This window comes from Pelmatolapia mariae, linkage group LG3_W (assembly GCF_036321145.2).
Source record: "Pelmatolapia mariae isolate MD_Pm_ZW linkage group LG3_W, Pm_UMD_F_2, whole genome shotgun sequence".
Lineage (NCBI taxonomy): Eukaryota > Metazoa > Chordata > Actinopteri > Cichliformes > Cichlidae > Pelmatolapia > Pelmatolapia mariae.
The window spans coordinates 50879314-50903086 of NC_086229.1; the positions used below are offsets into that span (position 1 = coordinate 50879314).

Sequence of the window (23773 nt, forward strand, 5' to 3'; positions counted from 1 at the left end):
AGCATTTCTTCTAAGCACATAAAAAAAACTTGCATGACGTGCAGAAGCCATGGAGGACCACAAGAGCCATCCGCATCGAAATAAAGAATTCTGTGCTTAAATAATGAATTGTAAAAGTAGTTCTGCATTTGTAAATTTGTTTTTGAATTCTACCTTAAAAAACTGATTTTCAAAATGTTTTGTAAAAACCTCATTTCAAAAACCATTTTCAAATTCCAATTTAAAGAACTCTTTTTCAAAATGCTTGTTGAGGCCGATGGTGGAATTAGTGAGCTAACTCCCTGCTGACTTCTAACTCTGTTAAATTTCATAAATTCTGTTTTCATGGATGCCTGGATGTTAAACTTAATTGTTACACCTGGTAGAGCAGCCACACTGATCATTTTGTTAAAGATAAAAGTATTTAGACAGTTTTTCAACTCTTAGGCTACGTTCACACTGCAGGTGTTAGTGCTCAATTCCAATTTTTTGATCAAATCCAATTTTTTTGTCTGTTTGTTCACACTACAAATAAATGCGACAGCAAACGATCTCTAGTGTGAACGCTCAAAGCGGCCCGCATGCGCAAAAGAAGATGTTACACACAACGTGCTCTGTTTAGACCCAGAGCAAACAATATTGTTTGACTGGTGGCCCTTAATATAAAGACTTCGGACTTTATGTTTCCCAATTTTTGCTTTAAGTTATTTTGTTATTTACATAATAATGTAGATAACCTAATAATTATCCTTATCGCTGTTTTAGAGGAGCGGTGCTTCAAAGGATAGTTGCAGATTTCGGTCAGAATCTGCAGATTATACAGTACAAATAAAATGTTCGCATTTCTTCATCGTTGTCTTCCCAACAGTTTCACTGGATGGCCAGGAAGCGTTCACGATGTCTTCTCCGGCGCTGATAATTGGCATCTGTCTCGTGTCAGTGATGTAAAAGACGGATTTAATGCGACATGACCGTTCAAACAGCAGTGGCTTTCTAAAACATCGGATATGTATCGGATTCAGTACCACATACGAAAGTGACCCAGGTCGGATTTGAAAATATTGGATTTGTGCCGTTCACACTGTCATACCGTGATCGGATATGGGTCGCATAGGGTCAAAAAAATCGGATTTGATGCGCTTTCGCCTGCAGTGTGAACGTAACCTTAGTGATGCTGCAGTGATCATTTGCAACATCACTGTAGTGGAGTTTGGGCCCAGACATGGCTAATGACGTCAGACTTAAAGACTGGATAGCTGCCTCAAGCTTTATTTGTGAAGAGCACAGCAGCTTACAAAACACGTACACACTCACAGGCACACACTCGGTGGTTCAGCTGTCCGTTTCACTGCAGGGTCCCTATCCGTGTCGAGCCGAGTGTAAATCCAGGAAGCCACCCTGTGTCTGTCCAACCAATCAGAGAGCTCCTTACATCACACGGTATGGCTGATTTGCATTGCAGCAGGATTTTTAAAATGAAGTTGCTAATCCAGCTGCTAATCCAAATGTTAATCCCTGAGCTAATCTGTGAGCAGGACAGCAGACAGGAAGGGGAAATGGATTTTCAAATGATGAGTGGAATCACCATTTTAAATTGAGTTTTTAAAAAGCATTTTGAAAAACATTTTGAAAAAGAGTTTTTTAATGTAGAATTTGAAAATGAATTTACAAATGCAGAATTTATTCTACAATTTATTATTTAAGCACAGGATTCTTTATTTCGATGAGCGTGGCTCTTGGGGTTCTCCATAAGGAGCAGTAGCAGCCATTCACTGCAATTAAATAAGGCTGGGGCCTGCCTAAATCAAATCACCATGAGTCAGACCAGATAGAAAAGACAACTTAAACCATTTTTTCTTTGCAAAACAATCAGAAATGGACATGATAAGTTCACAATGAGAACTCAAAGGCACAGTAGTGTTTGTATTGAGATGCTAATCAAACAACTAAAACAGAAAGAAAAGATCCCCTGACTTTCCTGTTTCATAACTTTTTGTGCGTACTCTAAAACCGTAATAGTTGATAAAACTTTTTGTTCTTTTCACAGAGTCAAACAAGGCTCAAATATTCCCATTTTCCATCCTAGACACCAAAATCACAGTGACCTGGACTCTATACTTACAGTTTGTGAAACTACCTTTACCACTCTCCACAATCATGTCCCTGTAGCACCTTTTGTATCAGCAGACTCTAATTTAGTTCAACACGGATTTGGTCTCTTTTGCATTTACATTGTATAATGTGATCTGTTTCAGCTGCTGGAGGATGAAATTGTTGTCTTTGTGAAGAATGAGCTAACAAGGATGAAGAATTCTCTGAATCCAGAATTCTCTGAATCCAGAATTCTCTGAATTGTCAGAAAGTCCAAATGAGGACGAGGAGCAAGGGAGCAGAAGAGAAGCATTTCTGAAACTCACAGTGCACTTCTTGAATAAAGTGAATCAAAAGGAACTCGCTGCCTGTCTGCTGAGCAGTAAGAGGATTCCTTTTCATAAATGCATTCTCAAGAAATTCTAATTTTTTCTTTTGAAACATTATTTTCATTATTTTTCTTTCCATTAGAAAACCCACATCCACACTTTGGGTCTAAACTTAAATGTGACATAAAGAAGAAGTTGCAGCCTGTGTTTGAGGGGATTTCTAAAGCACGAAACTCCTCCAGTCTGAATCAAATCTACACAGAGCTCTACATCACAGAAGGCGGGAGTGGAGAGGTCAATAATAAACATGAGGTCAGACACACTGAAAGAAATGTCAGTAAAGGTGAAAGAACAATCAGATGTGAAGACATGTTTAAAACATCAACTGCAAGAGACAAACCAGTTAGAACAGTGCTGACAAAGGGAGCGGCTGGGATCAGGAAAACATTCCTGACACATAAGTTCACTCTGGATTGGGCTGAAGGCAAAGCTAACCAGGACATAAAGTTGATATTCCCATTCACATTCAGAGAGCTGAATCTGCTGAAAAATAAAAGGTTCAGCTTGGTTGGACTTGTTCATCACTTTTTTAGTGAAATCAAAGAAGCAGGAATCTGTAACTTTGAAAACTTCAAAGTTGTTTTCATATTTGATGGTCTGGATGAGTATCGATGTCCTCTGGACATCAGTAGATGTGCTGCTAATAAATTTAATCATGGGGAATCTGCTTCCTTCTTCTCAATTGTGGATAACCACAAGACCTGCATCAGCGGGTCAGATCCCCTCCAAATATTTAGATGCTCTCACGGAGGTCACAGGGTTCAGTAACCCACAGAAGGAAGAGTACTTCAGAAAGAAATTCAGAGATGAGAAGCAGGCCAACATCATAATCTCCCACATAAAGACATCAGAAAGCCTCCACATCATGTGTCACATCCCAGTCTTCTGCTGGATCACTGCTACAGTTCTGGAAAATCTGTTAAAAAGCAGCGAGGAAGAGAGATTGCCCAAGACCCTGACTGAGATGTACATTAATTTCCTGGTTGTTCAGACCAAAGTGAAGAATATCTATGATGGAGGGGAAAGGACAGATCCTCACTGGACTCCAAAGAGTAAGAAGATGATTAAAGCACTGGGGAAACTGGCGTTTGAGCAGCTGCAGAAGGGCAACCAGATCTTCTATGAATCAGACCTGACAGAGTGTGGCATTAATGTCAGAGAGGCCTCAGTGTACTCAGGAGTGTTCACACAGATCCTTAAAGAAGAGAGAGGGCTCTACCAAGAGAAAGTGTTCTCCTTCATCCATCTGAGCGTCCAGGAGTTTCTGGCGGCTCTTTATGTCCATCTGACATTCAACAGCTCTGGTATCAACCTGCTGGAAGAAGAGCAAACAGATTCAAAACAGGCCGAAGAGTCTTTGGCAATACGTTTCTACCAGAGTGCTGTGGACTTACAGAATCCAAGGATTTCTTCTTTCACTTCCTCCTGGGTCTCTCAATGCAGACCAATCAGACTCTCTTACAAGTCCTGTTGACACAGATGGGAAGCAGCCCAGAGACCAATCAGGAAGCAGACCACTACAAGAAATAAGATCAGTCCATCTGTAGTTCGGTAGTTGCCTCCATAACAGACAAGAAAGTCATGGGTTCAAATCATTCTCCTCATGTCTGTCTGTGTTGTGTCCAGGTACTCCTGCTTCCTCCCAGTCCAAGGGCATAATACGTTAACTGGTGATTTTAACTTGGCTGCCGGTGTGAATGGTCATCTGTCTCTCTGAAAGATTGGCACCCGCAGCCCATTACAGTTGGGTAGATAGGACAGATAGACTCCACCCCAACTGTCAAAATATTTATCACTTATTGTTACATCATGCAGTCAATAGTCAACTGATGATTTTGACTTTATAAATAAAATCAGTCCTTGTTTTCAAGTTTTCTTCATTGGATGAGTTAGAAAACTACTGAATCAACAAAAACAATATCAAGTCTTTTTCTGTATATCTCAGTCATCCATGCAATTTTGAAATTTAAGATTAAGCTGATCATAATGATTTAAAACGAATACCAAGAGTTTTCGCTCTTTGTGTCTCTCCTCTGTTGACTCTTCATGTGTCTGTATGTTCTGTGCTGGTTATACATTGCAGCACACCTCTCTATGCCTCCCTAATATTAGTTCACATGTTTTATTTGTATTTGTGAGAATGTCAAACAGACAAATGAAAATAAATGCATGCATAATTAAACTTAAGAAATTAACTGTTACATAAACTTTAATGACTATACATACAAACATGCATACAGTGTTAGGTTGGCATACAGAATATAATTGTTTTTGTTTCAGTATTATTTGTATACTTACGTATTGACTTTAGAACACACAAGCTATAACTTTTATTATGCTATTCAATTCAATTCAGTTTCATTCATATACTACCAAATTGGAACAACAAAAGGCGCTTTATATTATACGATGAGGACCCTACAACGACACAGACAAAGCCTAAATATTCAGACGACCTTCTATGACCAAGCACTAACATGCTAAAACAACCACTGGCGTTGCTAAAGCAATTAATTCCTTTTTCTTAGTTTTTAAAACTACTTGTAAAACAAAATCTGATATTTCTTCCACACAAGTATTTTATTATTCTATTACAATTATAGTGACATACAGAATGTTTTGTGTGTATCCTAATCAAGCGCAGGGCACAGCAGGGAAAGACAATAAAGTAAGCAGAGGAATGCAAAGACAGAAAGTAAAAGCAAATACCAAAATAAACCCTTCATGGTTATTTGGTTATGAAGGAGAATTAGGGCCATATTAGGAAAAAATAATTAATCACTTTGAGAATGAAGTCAAAATTTCAAGATTGAAGTTAAAAATCTTTTTTGGAGAAAAAAGTCAAAAATGCAGACGTCATAGTTGTTGCCATACAACAACTTGTACTTCAGAATCAGTTTTAGTAAAAAGGAATGAAATGAGTTCTCTTTTAGCACATAAACACAGCAGGGTGATGAGTATAAGGATGTTAAAGAGTTGGCCAGATTGGTAAAAAATTAAATGGCTGGTGATGGGCAGATGCAAGTTTGTCCATGGTTACATCCTCATGCAATAAACAGGATGTATGGTGTATCACGAGATGGCCAATCAAATTGTTTCACTAACGTATCTACACAAGGCATTTTGTAGAGGGAATAGCAGCAGTTTGTGTTGACACAACAACAGTAATCTCCATATTTCAACTTTCCTCTTGAAGAGATCAATAATATTTTTTTTTCTTAATGTGGCCCAAATACTCCTTTGCACATATTGAACTGGTCTTTATTTTTTGTGTAAAAAAATGTTTTCAAAAGTCTTTAACTTCATTCTGTGTTGTTTTTGCAACACACAAATTTACCTTTTCTGTACAGAAACAGCAGAGGCAACAAGAGGTTGCTGAGAAGATTAAACCAGGCGCCCCATGACGTTAAAACACATGCATAATATCCTCCTGTAATATACACTATTGAATAATTCAGATCCCAAAAAGACTTCAACACCACTATTCCCAGTATGGTCACAATGGTGTAAAATGCCCTCTTCTTTGATTGGTCAACCCTGTCCCTGTTCCTGCTCTCTTCTCTTGGGCCTGAATGAATTAAGACACAAAGAACAGAAAGGCTGCAGAAGGAGGAGATGGTTAAAGAGAATATCAAGAGACATATATTCACAATAGCGACAATGACATCTTCAATAATTATGAAACCTATTATTGCAAAGCAAAGCAGCCAAACACAGCCTATGCTGATATTCCTGATTCTGACCCCTCTTTCTTTCCTTAAGTTCCGATAAGTGATGGGATGAACAGCAGCCATGTAGTGCTCCACACAAGTCAGCATGTGAAATAAAATCTGTCCAAAGCAGGAGAAAGAGTAAAGAAAGAAGGGCAAGATAAACATGTTTAAATTATTCATGATGATACCACAATAGTTGAAGACACACGCTAAGACAGCAAACAGGTCCATGATGACGATGTTGTAGGTGAAGCAGTCAGAGTGACTCAATACTTCCATGAAGGTGGAGCCATTTTTCCTCCATTCTTGGAGACCGTGTTGGAGGATGAGGATGCAGACAGGGAGGACGAGGAAGATGGTGGTGATGCAAAATGCACAATTGATGTAGGAGCTCGGTTTAGAGATGAGGCAGTACATGTATAAAGGAAGAGAGGTGTTCATGGAGAAAAAGTGCAGATCCAAAGAGGAGAACGATGAGTTTGGTGACATCTAGAAAAACAAAATTAAAAAAATTGCACACTTATATTCCTGAAAAATCTGAGTACTTTGATCCAGATTAAGAGAAAAGAAATTCCAAAAGAGAGATTTATTTATAGACTTTTTATTTCAATCTGTTTCATGTATCTTTTTTTGTTTTGTTTTTTTCTTCATAAAATGTAGTTAATAAAGTAGAGTTTAAACTGTCCAGCCCAAACCCTGACACTGACAAAATGGAAATTATTTGACATAAAAATGCATGAAACAGACACCCACCCATAAATCTTCACTTATGTCATGCATTTCTTTATTGACTACCACACATGTGCCTCAATGTGTTTGACCCACCTGCTGCTGTTTATTGTGTCTGTTCATTAGGACAAATGTAAAGCATTTAAATGATGTGCAGAGTTTGTATATTCAAATCTTAGTTTTGCATTACATATTTACTTATTAGCAGGAAATATGTAAAGCTGCTTCTCTTTTAAGCACATTAAAATCTCCCTCAAGAATTATTTTTATGTTTTTCATTTTCTTTCACAATATGCTGTTGAAAGTAAGCTGACTTAGAAGTTCAATACATAAAACCTTTGTGTTTGTCATGGTCCTGGGTCGTGCGACCCAGTGTTTTGAGTTTTAGTCTATTTTGATGTTTATTGTTTGTTTAGGTTCATTAAGTTATTCCAGCTCATTTGTAATTATATTACCCTTGTATTAAGCCTCCCTTGCCCTTCATGTGTTTATGTCTGTGTGTCTTGTGTTGTCAAGTTCATGCTGTCGCTTCTGTCATCTTCCCCTGTACTCCGTCTCCCTGGTTCATGCGTCTACCTGTCATGAGTCATGTCTGCGTGGTTATGTTTAGTTCATGTCATGTCTAATCTCCATGTTTCCTGTTTTACTTTGAAAGTCTGTATTCAATGTCAGTGTATTTAGTTTCACCTCTCCTGTCCTGTCGTTAGGTTCATGTGTGTCAGCTGTGCTCCCATGTGTGGCCACTTCCCCTGATCATACCTCATGTGTATTTAGTCTCTGGCTGTGTCCCAATTCAGGGTATGCACGCTTGAAGTACGCATTTCAAGTGTGAATACGTCACCGCCACGCGACGATGGCTGTCCCAATTCAAAGTGTACTTCAAATGGATACTCCAAATGCGCCGTCGATTTCAAATATCAAGCGTGGTCCGGTGCACGCTTCGTGGTCCCATATATCCCACAATTCATAGCGCAGCGGTGGGTGTGGATAATTTTGCCGCAAAATACGGCAGAAGGGAGCGTCCGAAGAGTGAACTGGCAAAAGTAAGTACTGAATATGATGTCATTTATTTATGTGCGAATGTTTAATAATGAAGAACATTAAAACATTACTGTTGGCCACATGTCGACAAAGTTATGTGACATTAGTGATGTTTGTACCAACTTGGTTTTAAAGCCTTTACTTTCAAATGTATGTATGTGTGTATATATATGTCGGCCTTAATCTTACAGAGAATGTGATGATTTTATGGATAATTAAAGTCAGTCATAAATCCACAAACACAACAAGCTGAAAGTCAGTGATGCTGCTCGGTTTGCAGTCCTGAATATCACGGCACAAGCAGGATTCACTGCACTGTTAATGTTAGCTATGTTATATTGCTGCCTCTGTTCGGTGGTGTCGAGCCAAACGGACTTTAACGTGTGTTTGAATGAGCTGACGGTTCACTCGTTAAGCTGAAAGAAAGATGCTTTAATCACAGGAGTCACACATGTGTCCACTGTACCATCTGGGAACTCTTCTTGTTTAGCACTCGTAATAACACACACACTAAATCCTCCTTCTCTTGTGCTGTTTTGTAGCAGTGTATACACCTGAGACTGTCACCTGTCTGTCTGTCCTGCACTCTCTCTCTGTTTCTTTCTCTCTGATTGTGGAATAAAAGTATGAACATGTATTTATAAGTTACACTTGTGTTTGAATCCTGCAGCTTATCACACATTTGATTTCCATGTGTGACAACTGCAAGTGTCCAGAGTGAGGACAGACTGAGGGACCCACTGCTGCACATCATCTGTGAGGCTTTGCACCCCTGATGATCCACCAGGACAAACTCAGCAGTGTGTGAGGAAGAGGAGGAGGAAGAGCCAGCAGCAGCTGACAGATGGAGAGAATAGACAGACTGTTCCCTGTTTGTGAAGGACTGCTAGAAAAGTTTAAAAGAACTAATTGTCTGTCCTGAATCAGTCTTATTAGGTAATGTTCAAATAATGTTATCATTCCAGTGTTTTCAGTGTGGGAGAAAGTACTCCATTCACTGCAGTAACATGTTGTTGAGATCAGAGTTCAGACTAGTTTCCGTTATAAGGAAGAGAAACTCACACAGTCACTGACATTGAGAGGAGAAATGGCGCAGAAAGGAGTTCAGCTGGACCAAGAAACCTTCTCTTGTTCCATCTGTTTGGATCTACTGAAGGATCCGGTGACTACAGCCTGTGGACACAGCTACTGCATGAACTGTATTAAAGCCCACTTTGATGAAGAGGACAGGAAGGGAATCCACAGCTGCCCTCAGTGCAGGAAGACTTTCACACCGAGGCCTGTCCTGGAGAAAAACATCATGTTAGCAGCTTTAGTGGAGCAGCTGAAGAAGACTGGACTCCAAGCTGCTCCAGCTGATCTCTGCTATGCTGGACCTGAAGATGTGGCCTGTGATGTCTGCACTGGGAGGAAGCTGAAAGCCATCAAGTCCTGTTTAGTCTGTCTGGCCTCTTACTGTGAGAAACACCTCCAACGTCACTATGATGCAGCTCCATTAAAGAAACACAAGCTGGTGGCCCCCTCCAAGAAGCTCCAGGAGAACATCTGCTCTCGTCATGATGAGGTGATGAAGATTTTCTGTCGTACTGATCAGCAGAGTATCTGTTATCTCTGCACAGTGGATGAACATAAAGGCCATGAAACAGTCCCAGCTGCAGCAGAAAGGACTGAGAAGCAGAAGGAGCTCGAGGTGAGACGACTAAACATCCAGCAGAGAATCCAGGAGCGAGAGAAAGATGTGAAGCTGCTTCAACAGGAGGTGGAGGCCATCAATGGCTCTGCTGATAAAGCAGTGGAGGACAGTGAGAAGATGTTCACTGAGCTGATCCGTCTCATCCAGAAAAGAAGCTCTGATGTGAAGCAGCAGGTCAGATCCCAGCAGGAAACTGAAGTGAGTCGAGTCAAAGAGCTTCAGGAGAAGCTGGAGCAGGAGATCGCTGAGCTGAAGAGGAAAGACGGCGAGCTGGAGCAGCTCTCACACACAGAGGATCACAACCAGTTTCTACACAACTACCCCTCACTGTCAGCACTCAGTGAGTCTACACACTCATCCAGCATCAATATCCGTCCTCTGAGCTACTTTGAGGATGTGACAGCAGCTGTGTCAGAGACCAGAGATAAACTACAGGACATTCTGAGAGAGGAATGGACAAACATCTCACTGACAGTCACTGAAGTGGATGTTTTACTGTCACCACCAGAGCCAAAGACCAGAGCTGGATTCTTAAAATATTCACGTGAAATCACACTGGATCCAAACACAGCAAACACACATCTGTTATTATCTGATGGGAACAGAAAAGTAACAAGAATGAAACAACAACAGTCTTATTCTGATCATCCAGACAAATTCACTGGATGGTATTATCAGGTCCTGAGTAGAGAGAGTCTGACTGGACGTTGTTACTGGGAGGTGGAGTGGAGAGGAGAAGGAGTTGATGTAGCAGTCACATACAAGAATCAGCAGAGCAGGGACGGGCAATGAATGTGGATTTGGATGCAATGACATATCGTGGGCATTACGTTGTTATGCAAACAGTTTTCATTTTTGGCACAACAAAGTCCAAACTGTCCTCTCAGGTCCTCGGTCCTCCAAAGTAGGAGTGTACCTGGATCACAGAGCAGGTATTCTGTCTTTCTACAGCGTCTCTGAAACCATGACTCTCCTCCACAGAGTCCAGACCACATTCACTCAGCCGCTCTATGCTGGACTTTTGCTTTTAGATTATGGAGCCACTGCAGAGTTGATTAAAGTCAAATAGAGAAGACAGGTTCATGTTGATCCCTGACCATTATATGTACTTGTGTAGTTTCTAAATGAGGCTTTACATTTTAGAAGCTGAGAAGTTCAGTGGTCCATTGATGTGTGAAAATAATATTGCACTGATTCAAACTGTACTTGCATTTATATACCTTACATCAATATAAATCTGAATTTGTTCTTATGGCTGATAATCATGTGAGTTTAAATGATACTACTCTTCATATTCAGCATGTTTGAAATCTTTCATCAGTCTGGTTAGTGGTTTTATTCTGTAGTTGCTGTAGTGGGTTGTCAAATGCAACAATATATTGGAGCTGCAGTGATTCATCAGTTAGTCAATGATTAGAGAATTGATTGTTTTATCATTATTTTAGTCACATTTAAAGCTGGTTCCAGTTTCTGAAATGTGAAGAATGTTGATTTTTTCTTCTATCACTGAACCTTTTAAGGGTTTTCTCATAGTAATTTTGCTGAGTTTTTAATTTGATTTACAGCTTCAGAATAAATTTGTGATGTCAGATTAGAAAGTCTGTGTTCAACCCTGGTGTTTGATCAGATGTTTGATTCCTGCAGGGTTGGATTTTTTATATGAATGTTGAATTTGTTATATTGGAATTGAGTTAGATTTTTACTGATGGATGATTCGTTGTAAAAGTGGATCTACCAAAAGTTTGTTTCTTATTATGATTAAAATGTCAAACAAATATATTTTCCACTTTTTGTGTGACAGAGGTGAGAATTTCTCTGTCCTGCATGTGGAGAAATCTGCTGTTAAATCAGAACATTAACAAACAAACGAACTTTATTTGTTACATACACAATCATACAGACTACAACATGTAGTGAAATGCTTATGTCTGAGCTGCGGACGTAGCTGCGCCATTCCAGGGCTTGTTTTTGTTTTTTTTTTTCTTAGCATGGGGGACCCTTACTGGATACTGGGTGGGAATCGAACTTGTGATTCCTGCTCCAAAGGTGTGTAGTCTTACCACTACATTATCCAGCTACACTATCCAGGTTTCAGATTGCATTTAAACACATATTACTGTGTATACAAAGAGCTTGGAAAGAAAAGTGTCTGAACTCCTTTAAGACGTTTCACCTCTCATCCGAGAAGCTCCTTCAGTTCTAAGGTCAAATAGTGGAGAGTCCCAGATATAAGTCCTATTGGAGTGTCCCCCAAGGGGGTCAAGAACCTCCTGTTGATCCTCTACCTCACATCAGCGCTATGGATAAAAATATAAAGTTCACCAGGGAAGACACAAAGGATAATTGTTTGCCATTCCTGGACTGCGCCGTGCACATTGAAGGGAATGGAAACCCCAATATTGAAGTTTACCAGAAGCCCGGTAAACTTCAATGTGTTTATGGGTTTTACTTCAGTGTTTATAGGTTTTACCTTCAACTCTCAGCCTGGACACAAAGGAAATAAAGTCAGCAGTTATACACAATTGGTGATGTTGAATGATTGGTAAATAAACGCCAGTTTTTAGAATAGAATAGAATAGAATAAACCTTTATTATCCCACAGATGAGAAATTTGGGTGTTACACACCGCATTTAAAACAAGAACAAAGGTGAAGCATCAATAATGGACAAAACTGGTTAAAATAGTTCCCCCAAAGCTTCTTTAGAAACTTGGCTTCAAAGAGGAAAACTGTTTTTGTTTTTTTCATGTTTACACACATATATTCTGATCAAAGCACAAGAATGGATTTAAGGGGAAAGATTTTTCTAAGATTTTTCACTCCAACATTTGTTTAGCTGCTGCACAATTTCATTCATTTCAGTGGATGAGTAGATTTTTCATTTGATTTATCTGTGAGATAAGCACACAGAGACTCGATGAGCTTCTATTTTGCCCTGTGTTCCAGGTATACAGTTTTTTTGTGTTTTTTACTGGTTTTTACACTAACGTTTTTAAGTTAAGGTGATGCAACAACAAGCTCCAGCAGCTCTGCTGATTGTAGCAGAAACAGAAACAAAATAAAACCTGACGCAGTTGAAGTTTTTTAAACTATGCCATGCGCAGGAAGTGATCAAAGACACGAGCAGATCAGCTGAAAGCGCCGTGTCGTTAGAGTCGTGATTATCATTCTTTTGTTGTTGCTCTAGGTGAATTAAAGGCAGACTGTTAAATGGAAACTATCCGAAACATAACTGACGTAATTGTTTTAATAATAGTGGCTTCTGGGAGGGTTAACTCAGAAAAGCCCTAATCCTTAACTCAGGTTTGTGGTGAGGTTGTTAAGTCTGAGATTGAAAGAAATTCGTGTTTTTTGTTCTACTCACTGACAGGTTTCCTCCAGCAAACTCCTCCTCCTGATGAACCTGAAGAAATAACAGAATCATGTAAAAGAAACAAACAAAAAAACTAAACTCTCATAAAAGATTTAATTCTATTTTATAAGAAGAACCTTTTATCCAGATCCATCCATCGTATATTGAGATTGTATATTTATTCTATTCTTCTAGAAAAGATATTAACTGTTTAAACTGAGAAAAACACCATTTTAAGAATAAGGTTGCTTGTTTGGAAGGCAGCAACACTTCTCAAAAACATTGGTAAGCAACAAAAGGCAGGATAAGTAAGTGGTACTCAAAATAAAACAGCTAATTGGAGTAATTGGTAAGGTGTATTAAAAAGAAGAGAAGCAGAGATGCTGAGAAGCAAAAATGAGTCAAGCTTCAGCAATCTGCAAAAAAAACTGCATCTACATAATGTTAAACAGTTCCAGAATAAGGTTTCTCAGTGTAAAATTGTGAAGACCTAAATGTTATCAAATACATAATACTCTACAGTACATGATATTATCGAAAGATTTTGATCATCTGGAGAAATCTCTGTGGGCAAAGGACAAAAATGAAAACCAGTATTGAATGCCCTTAATGTTCTGGTCCTCACTGCATTAAAAAAACAGGCATAATTTTGCCTGGAAATCAATGCAAGGATTTAGGAAAACTTGCAGGAATCACAGTCTTCCTGCCTGCCGTTGAGACAACATGAACAGTTGCTTCACCTGACATCAGATATAAACTGATGTTTTTTTTTCTTCTAAAAGGAGCAAGAAGTCCAAATGAGAAACGCAGAGCTTATGACTGGAACAAAGTTAAAACTGCTTTAGGAGCTCTAAATGTTGGAGCTCTAATACTTGGTGGTGTAGTGTTGGTGATAGAAGAAGCTAGGAGACATCTGCAAGCAATATTGTGAAAGGTTTTTTTTCCCCTGTTGTTGAATTTTAACTGAACAATTTTTATGCTTTGATTTATGTATTGATTTATTTCGGTTTGCACTGATAAACACAAAAGCCTTGAGCTTTATATTCAACGATTCATTTGAAGTTACATTTGATCCAAATGCGCATTTCTCAGCATCAGTTTGGCTCCAGACAGCAGATCCCCTTCGTGGTCTCCTGGAATTAATAACCACAACTTTTCAACCGTTCTCAGTATCAGTTTCAACTATGAACATGAATTATGAAAGAAAAATCATTGAACTTGCACTTTTACTCTTTTTAATATGACCTCAGACATTTTAAGTGGGTTTTCTGTCTCTTCAGAGAACTCACTCTCAGCAAATAATGTGAGCTGTGCTGCATTTCAAATTCAAATTTTATTTGTCACACACACAACCATACACAGTATGACATGAGGTGAAATGCTTGTAGCTGTGCAATGCCCGACTATTAAATGACAGCTCAAAATTGACAATGACTCATTTTCATGTTCTCACAGTAACATTACAGTAACACACTTCATTTCTTTAAAAAATTAAAGTGGCAGGACATAAAACCATTGATGTAATTGTTTTAAAGACAAAAACAATAAATGTAATAACTGCAGCCTTCAGTTTGACAGACATGTTTCAGTCTTGAATAAAAGCAGCAACACTCTCATGTATGTAACGTTAAATATCTGAATTAAGCACTTTTTAAATCTGATGCTTGCAATAATTTCTAATAACATAAGCTTCACCTTAAAACACCTTTTTTTCTGTTTCATGTAAAAATGAAAAAATAACAGTGTTCATGGGGTTTTGGTGTTATTTCTGTTTAGTTTTTTTTTATTGGTTTTATAAACTTGCTTTATCATTATACCTTCACTCTTTTTAACCTGTGAAGCACTACCCAAGTTTTTTTTGGATATTGATTTGTATTTGTATTTATATAAATGTTTTTTTAAACAATATTAAAATATAGTAAACAAAGTAAAATGTGTATGTGAATATAATAGTCTGGTAGGAATGTGTTTTGGTGACATTTGTTATCAAGAAAATTGCTGTCTGATTTTCTTTGTTTATATTTTTTTTTCTTAATTTGTTGTAATAAATTGATTGATAAATCAATAAAAAATGTTTCTTTTTGCTTTTGATCTGGAGAAGACTGCATTTAAAACAAAAGCAAAAGTGAAGCATCAGGTACAGACATTAGATTTGTGAAGTTCAGGGGCTCTGCTTCAGAAACACAGACGTTAGCTCAGGCTGTAGCTGTGAGGAAAGAGCAGAGAGGAGCTTTAACATCACTAATGCAAGTTCATCTGCTTGTCTGTGTGTTCATTTGACAGATGGTTAAGCTCTTTGTAATAAATCAGACCAAACTGCTGATACATAAACAGAGAAACAAAAGAAAAAGATGCGACAGTGAACTGAGTTGGGTTATTTACACTATAATACACAAAAATAACTGAAAGTTTTCTGTTTTTTGATGTATTTAAACATGACTTTTATACAGATAAATGATTAAAAAGATCAACTCCATAATTGTTTTGTCATAGAAACAACCTGTCAGTACTGATAGGAATTTATATCTAGATAAAAACTTTCAGAGAGATTCATCAGGTCAACAAAATTTAAAGATGCTCTCCATTAAACACCTGCTGTCCTTTTGACCGGTAATAGAATAGTTTCCACCAGCATCCTGTTTGCCAGCAGCACTGGTTTGTTGACCATTGTTTACCACACCAAACCAGGAAAACTCCCTCATAGATTTCACAAAGTGTTTCTGGATTTGTACTTATTGTTCCTCCTTTCAGGCCACTTCTTCTTCAGACATTAAACTCTGTTTAGCTGTATTAATACAGGTGTATAAGGTGAATCTGCTGCACAGTTTAGAACTAAATGAACTTTGCTTTTAATCCATAAAACCACATGATGGCGCTGTTGGGATGTATTTGCCCAGATGACGCTGTGAAAGCAGTAGAGTTAGATTTAAAAGGTTTAACACAGAAATGAAATATTTTAAGTAGAGTTGATTGCTACACCTACATAATATCCTATATAATCAATTATTGTTTATTCTTTTTATACACATTGTCCATGAATAATAATAGCCAATCACAGATCATTTGGAGCACATAGCATACATAAATTAAAATAATGGCTCGTAACGTCTGTCTCTGTTAACTCTACCATGGATTCACAACCTATCCAGAGTGTACCACACTCTACAAAGATTAAATTTAAAAGCCAAACTTCCATCACAAATTGAGTTCCAGATTATCCTTAACTCATAAAACTCCTCTACTGCTCTGCTCTCAAACATTACTGCAGTAAACAGTCCAACAGAACTACATGACTGCATGCTAGTATCTGTACAGAAGAGAACTGAGGGCAAAGAGTCTAACAAAGGGAAACAGGAACTGATGTAATCTCACCCCATGCTTGTCAGGCATTCAGGCAGTTGTGTATGTGAATCCAAGATAAAAAGTGAAACTACACATTATTATTTCCTTGCTGTTTATTATGGAGCCAAAACCTTTCATCATATTTCAATATATCTGTGTATCTGTATAAACCACCTGTTATGACATCAAGCGATGGTCTTCAGCTGGCACTGGAGCAGTTTGTAGCCAAGTGTGAAGCACTGATAATGAGACTCAACACCTTCAAGTCTGAGGCCTCAGTCCTAAGCAGGAAAAGGGTGGAGTCTCCGCTCCTGGTCTGGGGCTTGTTACTGCCCCAAGTGGAGGAGTAGAAGTTTCCTTGGGTCTTGTTCACGAGTGAGAGAGGGGAGAGGGGAGCGAGAGATAGGCTGTCTGTCATGGTAAAAAGAGAGCTTGATTTACGGGTCAAATGAAACGGCCACCGTTTGCTTGTCTCATTCTCTGTTTCCCACTGTGGGAGGCACAGTCGTACCTGATCACTACAAACCACAGAGAGGTTATCACTCAGGTAGGCCTACTGCTGTTTAGTACAGACTTTACACTCAGTGTGCTCAGCTCGGAAACTTGTTCAGAGACTGAAAAAGAAATCAACTTAGTTTGTGGACAGGTCATTTTTTGGTTGACCTGATGTTCTTGGTGACCAATAGCCAAGAAGAGGAACAAGTTTTAATCTGTGTCGCTGCATTTCCAGCAGTGTAAATGAGACCCATCATCAGAGCTGCTGTAATTTCCCAGCTGGGCTTCATTCAGTACTGTTAGTAAGACTTTGTTTACCAAGTTCCATATATAAAATGTGTTCCTACATCAGAATGTGTACCGCACCTAAAGTGAACTGTAAATTAAATTCAAAATGTGTCTCTCCAGTGGATTTTAAACTGAAAGTCTCAACATAACCTGCCCTGGACCAGGATATGTGTTCAGCATTAGTTACCATGGTGATCTACTCCCAACCGTTTGCCATGGCTGACCCTCCCCGAGCTTGGTACTGTGGAGGTTTCTTCCTTTTAAATGTGAGTTTTTCCTTCCCGCTGGCACGATGTGCTTGTTCAGAGGTGATAATGTGATTGTTGAGGTTTTCTCTCTTTTATTGTTGGGTCTTTATCTTACAATGTAAAGTTGAGATGACTGTTGTTGAGTTTGGTGCCACATAAATAAAACTCAACTGAAACTAATTGTATCTAACCAGGTAGAAAGAGAGCCACCCTGAATGACACTGAAAACTTTCACTTGTAGCTCGACACACCTCACTAACCTATTCTCGCTTCATAGAACACCCCTCGGTCTCTGACTGACATTTTCCCTTTTTTTTTTTTTTTTTTTTTTGACATTTAGCATCATCTTTTTTGTCTTTTTGTTTTGTTTTTTCAATTCTGCCTCACTCTCACTTCTGCATTTTCTTTACCCCAGGTGCTTGTCTGACCTCATGGGTAGCAATCAGTTACACACTCTGTGGCAGTGGCGGTCCTAGCCTGTTTGGCATCGGTGCAAATTACAAGTCTGTATCATAATGTCTGGTGTCTTCGTGCTTGTTGTTTTGTTTTTATTTTATTTTATTTTGCGAGCTCCAGCCAGCCAGAGAATCCCCCGCCGCCCCGCCCCCCTCCTCCCTGTGCCACAAGCAGCAGGCGCACCTCGCGGAGGACGCCCTTACTCCCAGCTAATGGGACCGTGGTTAAGTGAGCCGCAATAGAAAACCGATCGGTGCCTATGCCTTTCCCAATATTCACTGGCTGATGTCAGGGCAGCATGAGTACGAGCAATTTTTTTAAATTTGTTTTTTTGCCGATGCCCGTGATGCCGCCCCCCACCACGATGCCGCTCCGGGCAACCGCCCGTGTCGCCCGTATCAAAAACCGCTACTGCTCTGTGGTTTCCTAAAGAAGATACAAAGACCAGGGGAGCAGCACAGAACTCAGTCTTGGCCCCTTCCTTTCTTGATCATATCCATGATACTTCTTTTTATTTTATTTATTTATCTATTTTAATTATTGAAGTGAAAACTGTAAACAACAATCTGTGGCCATTAAGTTAGCCAGGAATTAACTGTTTTCATATTACATTTAATAAAAATCTACGATAAGTCTGCATAGTTTAAAATCTCTTCACATTTCTACCCCCAATGGTTAACACACTGTTGTCTACGGTTAAATGGTGTTTTATTGGAGTTTCAAGCCCAAGTGCATTATTTTTTTTAATCAGTATTGATGATCCCTATAGGATAAAAAAGCTTAAATGCAAACTTATTCCTCTCACATTTACAATGACAACTGTACACGAAGACAACAGAAGAAAATGTCAATAAAAAAACTGTAATTGTGGAAAAAGAAAAAAAAATCAAGTTTGAGATTCAAAAGCATGAAAGCCAAAAATGGAAAGAATTCAAATGTAATCTGCAAAAAAAATAAAAGTATTAATCTAACCTAATCAAATGAGCAGCTGACACAACCTACTGATTGATAATATGGCAGTGATTTATTTAATGAAGGTCTAAGTTCCTAAACAGCAGATAGTTGGGACTGGATCAGGTGAACCTGAATCCTCCTTTAGTTATGCTGCAATAGGTGTAGACTGCTGGGGGATGATGATGCTTTGAGTATTTCTTGTTCAACCTCCTTTCTCACTCACTATGTGTTAATAGATCTTGCTACACTAAATCATATTTGTTATTAATCTCTGCTTCTGTTCTACAGCATGTCTTTTATTCTGTCTTCCTCCCCTCACACCAACGCTGCCCCTCCCTGAGCCTGTATCTGCTGGAGGTTTCTTCCTGTTAAAAGAGAGTTTTTCCTTCCCACTGTCACCAAAGTGCTTGCTTATAGGGGCTCATATGATTGTTGGGGTTTTCTCTGTGTGTATTATTGTAGGGTCTACCTTACAATATAAAGCACCTTGAGGCGACTGTTGTTGTGATTTGGTGCAGTATAAATAAAATTGAATTGAACTGAATTCAGTGTTTCAGGCAAAATAAAAAAGAAAGAAAATAGTTCCAGCTGTTCAGATCTTGAGTTTTGTCTTTTTGTTACTTACTTTAAAGTCTATGTGTGTTTGTGTGTCATGGTACTGTTATTATGACCCAGTGTTTCTGTTTCTTAGGCTTTTTCTGGCATTGTTTAAGTTTCCAGTTCAATCATTTGCAATTCTAGTTCTCTTAGTGTATTTCTGATCAGGTTATATTTATAGCTCTAGTCTTAAGGTTTTTGTTACCGTTCCTCCCCTGGTTTCCTCATTTCATGTTTCATTTATCTCATGTGTCTGTTTTCTGTGTTTCCTTTGTGTTGGCTATGTTCTCATGTCTGTTTCCTCCGCAGTCCCAGTGTTAAGTCCTGGTGTTTCCCTGTTTTATTTTGATTGTTCCGTGTCCTGTGTTTAGTGCATTGCTTATTACCTGTCTTGTTATGTCAGATTAGTTCCAGCTATGTTTCCCTTTTGTTTCCCATCCCCTCTTTATCTCTATGTATTGAGTCCTATTTCTTCCTCTGCCTGTTGTTGTGTCGTCCCACATTGCTGTGTGTTTTCTTTTGGGCCATGTGGCCATCTCATCTCCTCCTTTTCTTCCCAGTTCCCTGTTCCTAGCTTCTAGTTTTCAGTTCTCGGTTTCCAGTGTTAGGTTTTTTTTTAATGTATTTAGTTTAGAGTGTTTTGTTACAGCAAACAAAAGCTGCCTCTTTTAGTTTTCCCTTTTGTGTTCAAGTCTTGTGTTTGGGTCCAACTCCAGCCTGCTACATAGCACCACCGTGGCATTGTGATGTAATACACTAAAACCTTACTATTTACCAACAGTAACAGTACTGATAATAATAACCAATAATCCTAATCATGAATTGTGCACTTTTGTGTGATCAACAAAATATTGATGCATTAAAAAAAGAAAATGTTACCAAAACACCAAATAGCCACAGCTATAAGAACAATAGTTACTGTCAGTGTTAAGTCAGTTTTGCCATTGCTGCTTTTAGCCGCTACTGTGTCATTTCAGCATCAGTACCTCTAACACTGAGGTGTAGCAGCCAGCTGTGTTATAGGAAAATTAACACATATGCTTTTATCAGTACCTGACAAAGCCAAGACCTTCACCATCCAGTAAACAAGTGAAGTTCCTTACACACTTTAAGGCCTCTGTTTAATGAAGGTTTATACATGCAGAATACAGTACTGTGACTCTTGAGATGAGAACATCTGTGTGCAATGTGCTTTCTCTGTTCCCCTCAGCTCATAAACCAGCTGTCAGCAGGATTTCAAATTTAGTCTGAAACTCTGTGTTAGATTTATATTGTTGGATTGTCATTTATGCTTAGAAATATATATTTATATATGCTTAGAAGCAATGTTCCCTCTAATTTTTCATGTGTCTGAGCGAACACACAAACTCCCTGAGCGATCCCTTGGACCACTGTGAGCGACATCAGATGTGTGCACTGTGCTCACGCCAGCATTGAATCCATCCAAGTTACATGGTTTATTAAAATAATCAAATTACAGCATTTACATTTATGTTAGACTACTTTTAATTAACTGCTTTAGCCCACTTACAATGAAAATGTAAAAAGAATCTAGTCATTGACCTGTGTAGTATGTTAACACTATTGGAAGTAAAAATAACTTGGACTCCAATTTTGAAAACACAACTTACTTTCTTTTTTTTCTATAAAGCTCTGACTTGTATTATGAGTCTGTGGTCTGGGAAAGAGTCCTGTAACTCTCTGTCTGCAAAATACAGGATATAATGAGCAATGCTGGGCAATAAATTATATAGTTACTTCTTCAAAAAAGTAACTGAGTTTGGCAAACACCAAAGTTTTTTGCAGCTATTTTTTTAAAATGCAGCCAAGGCGTTTTTAAATAAACATTTCAAACTATTTACAGAACAATCAGCTGTTCTGCATCAAATTTGATGCCACACAAATTATTTGTGCCACTCCAAAACATAATTTCTGTCCACTATGAGATAAAGGAGAACAACAGCCTGATACCTGCAGGCCTGACAGCAGGAGATGTATCACTCCTGTAACACCTGTAACATTCAGCAGTCGCCTCATTGTTCTGACACACACAACAAAACTATTGACTACACTACACACTAACTACACAAGATTTGCGCTAAACGTCGCAAATCTCAAAACACCGCCGTCACTCCTAAAACTTCCCCCCGTTTCTTAACAACTAGATGCGACGTTGCCATATCATTTTTTGATTGGTCGACATGGTACTTTTTTGGACGAATAGGAAAGCGAGAGGGGGGCAGGGAGGGGGGTGTTTTTGCTCACAGGCGGAGAGTGCTTTCGAGCGTTTTTCTTATAAAACGCCGTTTTTACCGTTTCTTCCCGCAGTAAATATAAACAACGATAGTATTCAGGAAGAAAACCAAACATTGCATATTGTTTTTTTTGTTTTTTTTATCACAACTCTGGTTTTACGTGGCCTATCAACACAATTTAAAAACTGGTATAAAGTCCACACTTTTTCCGTCAGTTGTTCCGTCTGTCCTGCTCACATCTCCAATGGTTGTACACATTGTCATTAACGTGGCTTCACTCCACATCAGCCACGCCGCTTTGCTAGCTAAAAGACCGGTGTCGGCACATAAGGACGCTGTCATAGCCTGTCAACGACGTTGATTAGCTGCGTATATACGAATGTGAATCGCATTATTGGCTGGACTATGGGATAAGGTGGCATCGTTCTAATCCCATTCGGGAGCAGCCAGTCACTTACTGACTAACACTGCAAGACAGAATTGTTAAAGTATTAATTTTAATTTCAATTCAGGTTAGATTTTTTTTATGCGCAACACAGATTTTCTGTGCGCAAAGACCGTGCCAGCAGTGCGCAATTGCGCACGTGCGCAGCTTAGAGGGAACATTGCTTAGAAGTATATAATCATTTATAGATTGAAAGAATGTCTCATCCTAGGAGGTCTGTAACAACTCTGTGTAGCATGAAGAGGGGGGTGCGTTCACTCCTCTCCAGAGTGTTCTGGCATAGATCACACACCTCTTGGGATCATGAGCAAGGTTGTATCTTCTCTTCTGATATATGGTATAGCAAACACACGTATATCTGCTTAAGTATAAGTGCCTTTTGTTTAGATGAACAGCTGGACCTATGTATATTCATGTAACCTCAATAAAAGAGCAGTGTTACGAGGGAGCGGACGAGAGCAACTGAGGAAGGAACAACACTTGGCTCGTATACGAGAAATATAAAGAGCTCTGCTTGGTGTTCAATGCTTTTTGCTGTGTAACTGAATTGTCTTGAACGTTCCAGCGAATAGGTTTATGCTACAAACCCATCATAAGGCTTCTCATAAAAACACAAAATGCAAAACGTTTTCTCTTTTTTTTTTTTTTTTTTTTTTTTTTTTTCATTAAACCTGTCCCGTTTGGTTCTTTTGCCATCAGAATTGTTGTCTAAAGGCGAAGAAAGATGCCCAACGGATTTACTTTACCAAATGGACCATCCCAGCCTTGCCGTAATGGTCCATTTGATTTACCTTTTATTGTTTATTTTATTTTATTTTATTTTATTATTTTTTTTTTTACTTGCTAGATACGGGACAGGGGAAAAGAAAAGGGAGAAAGAAAGAGGGGGGAAAAAAACAAAACAAAACAAAACAAACAAAAAAAAAAAAACAGCAGAGAAGAGGGACGGGGATAAAGGGCAAAAAACAAAAACCAACAAAATAAGCAGACAAAAAATACATATATCGATCACCTGGATCACCTGTTGAGAAAGAAAAAAGAAAACAAGCAGAAGAAAACGAGAGTAATAGAATAAACAACATCACAATGATATATGGGAATATAACACTAAATACTTAATATTAAACATTATTGTGCAGCACGTAAGATCGACAGCGCACAGTGTGCTTTGAGGTAGGAGCCAAAAAGGGTGTAGTTTGTGTGTGTGATCACCTGTGTGTACACCTGTGAGCATGAGCGCGCTTGTATTTAAAAGGTTCCTTAATGTAATGATCTGCTAGAGGGTGTGGGGGGCCACAGTCCCATCCTCCAGGGCATGAAGCAGGTATGGAGGAGATCAAAACTCCAGACATCCAGAGGCCCCCAGAACACAAGAGACCAAGGAAGACCAACAGAGGGGCAGCCGCGCCACTGTCCCAGAAAGAGCTGAGGAGAGTCCCAGATGAGGGGTCACTCAGCAGCCGCGGAGCAGAAGCCAGGGGGGGTTGCAGTGACGTGCCCGTGAGCTCCGCCGGCAGCCAGCTGTGCCTGAGTGACCGAGCCCCAGGCCGAGAGGCCGAGGGCACCTCACCCCCGAAGTGGCCCGAGCGAGCCCCAGGTTCCAGGCCCGGATAAGCAGCCACCAAGGAGTGAGCCGGTGTGTACCCGGACGCCCACCCCCGGACACAAAGAACCACCAACGCATCGATGTCTGAGGGCGTCTGCCAC

The 23773-nt window shown here is 39.2% G+C and overlaps 1 pseudogene; it reads left to right on the forward strand.

Annotated features, from left to right (window-relative positions):
- The first annotated feature begins 9029 nt into the window (after nt 1-9029).
- LOC134616844 (tripartite motif-containing protein 16-like) lies at nt 9030-10848 on the forward strand (annotated as a pseudogene).
- Nucleotides 10849-23773: the final 12925 nt, after the last annotated feature.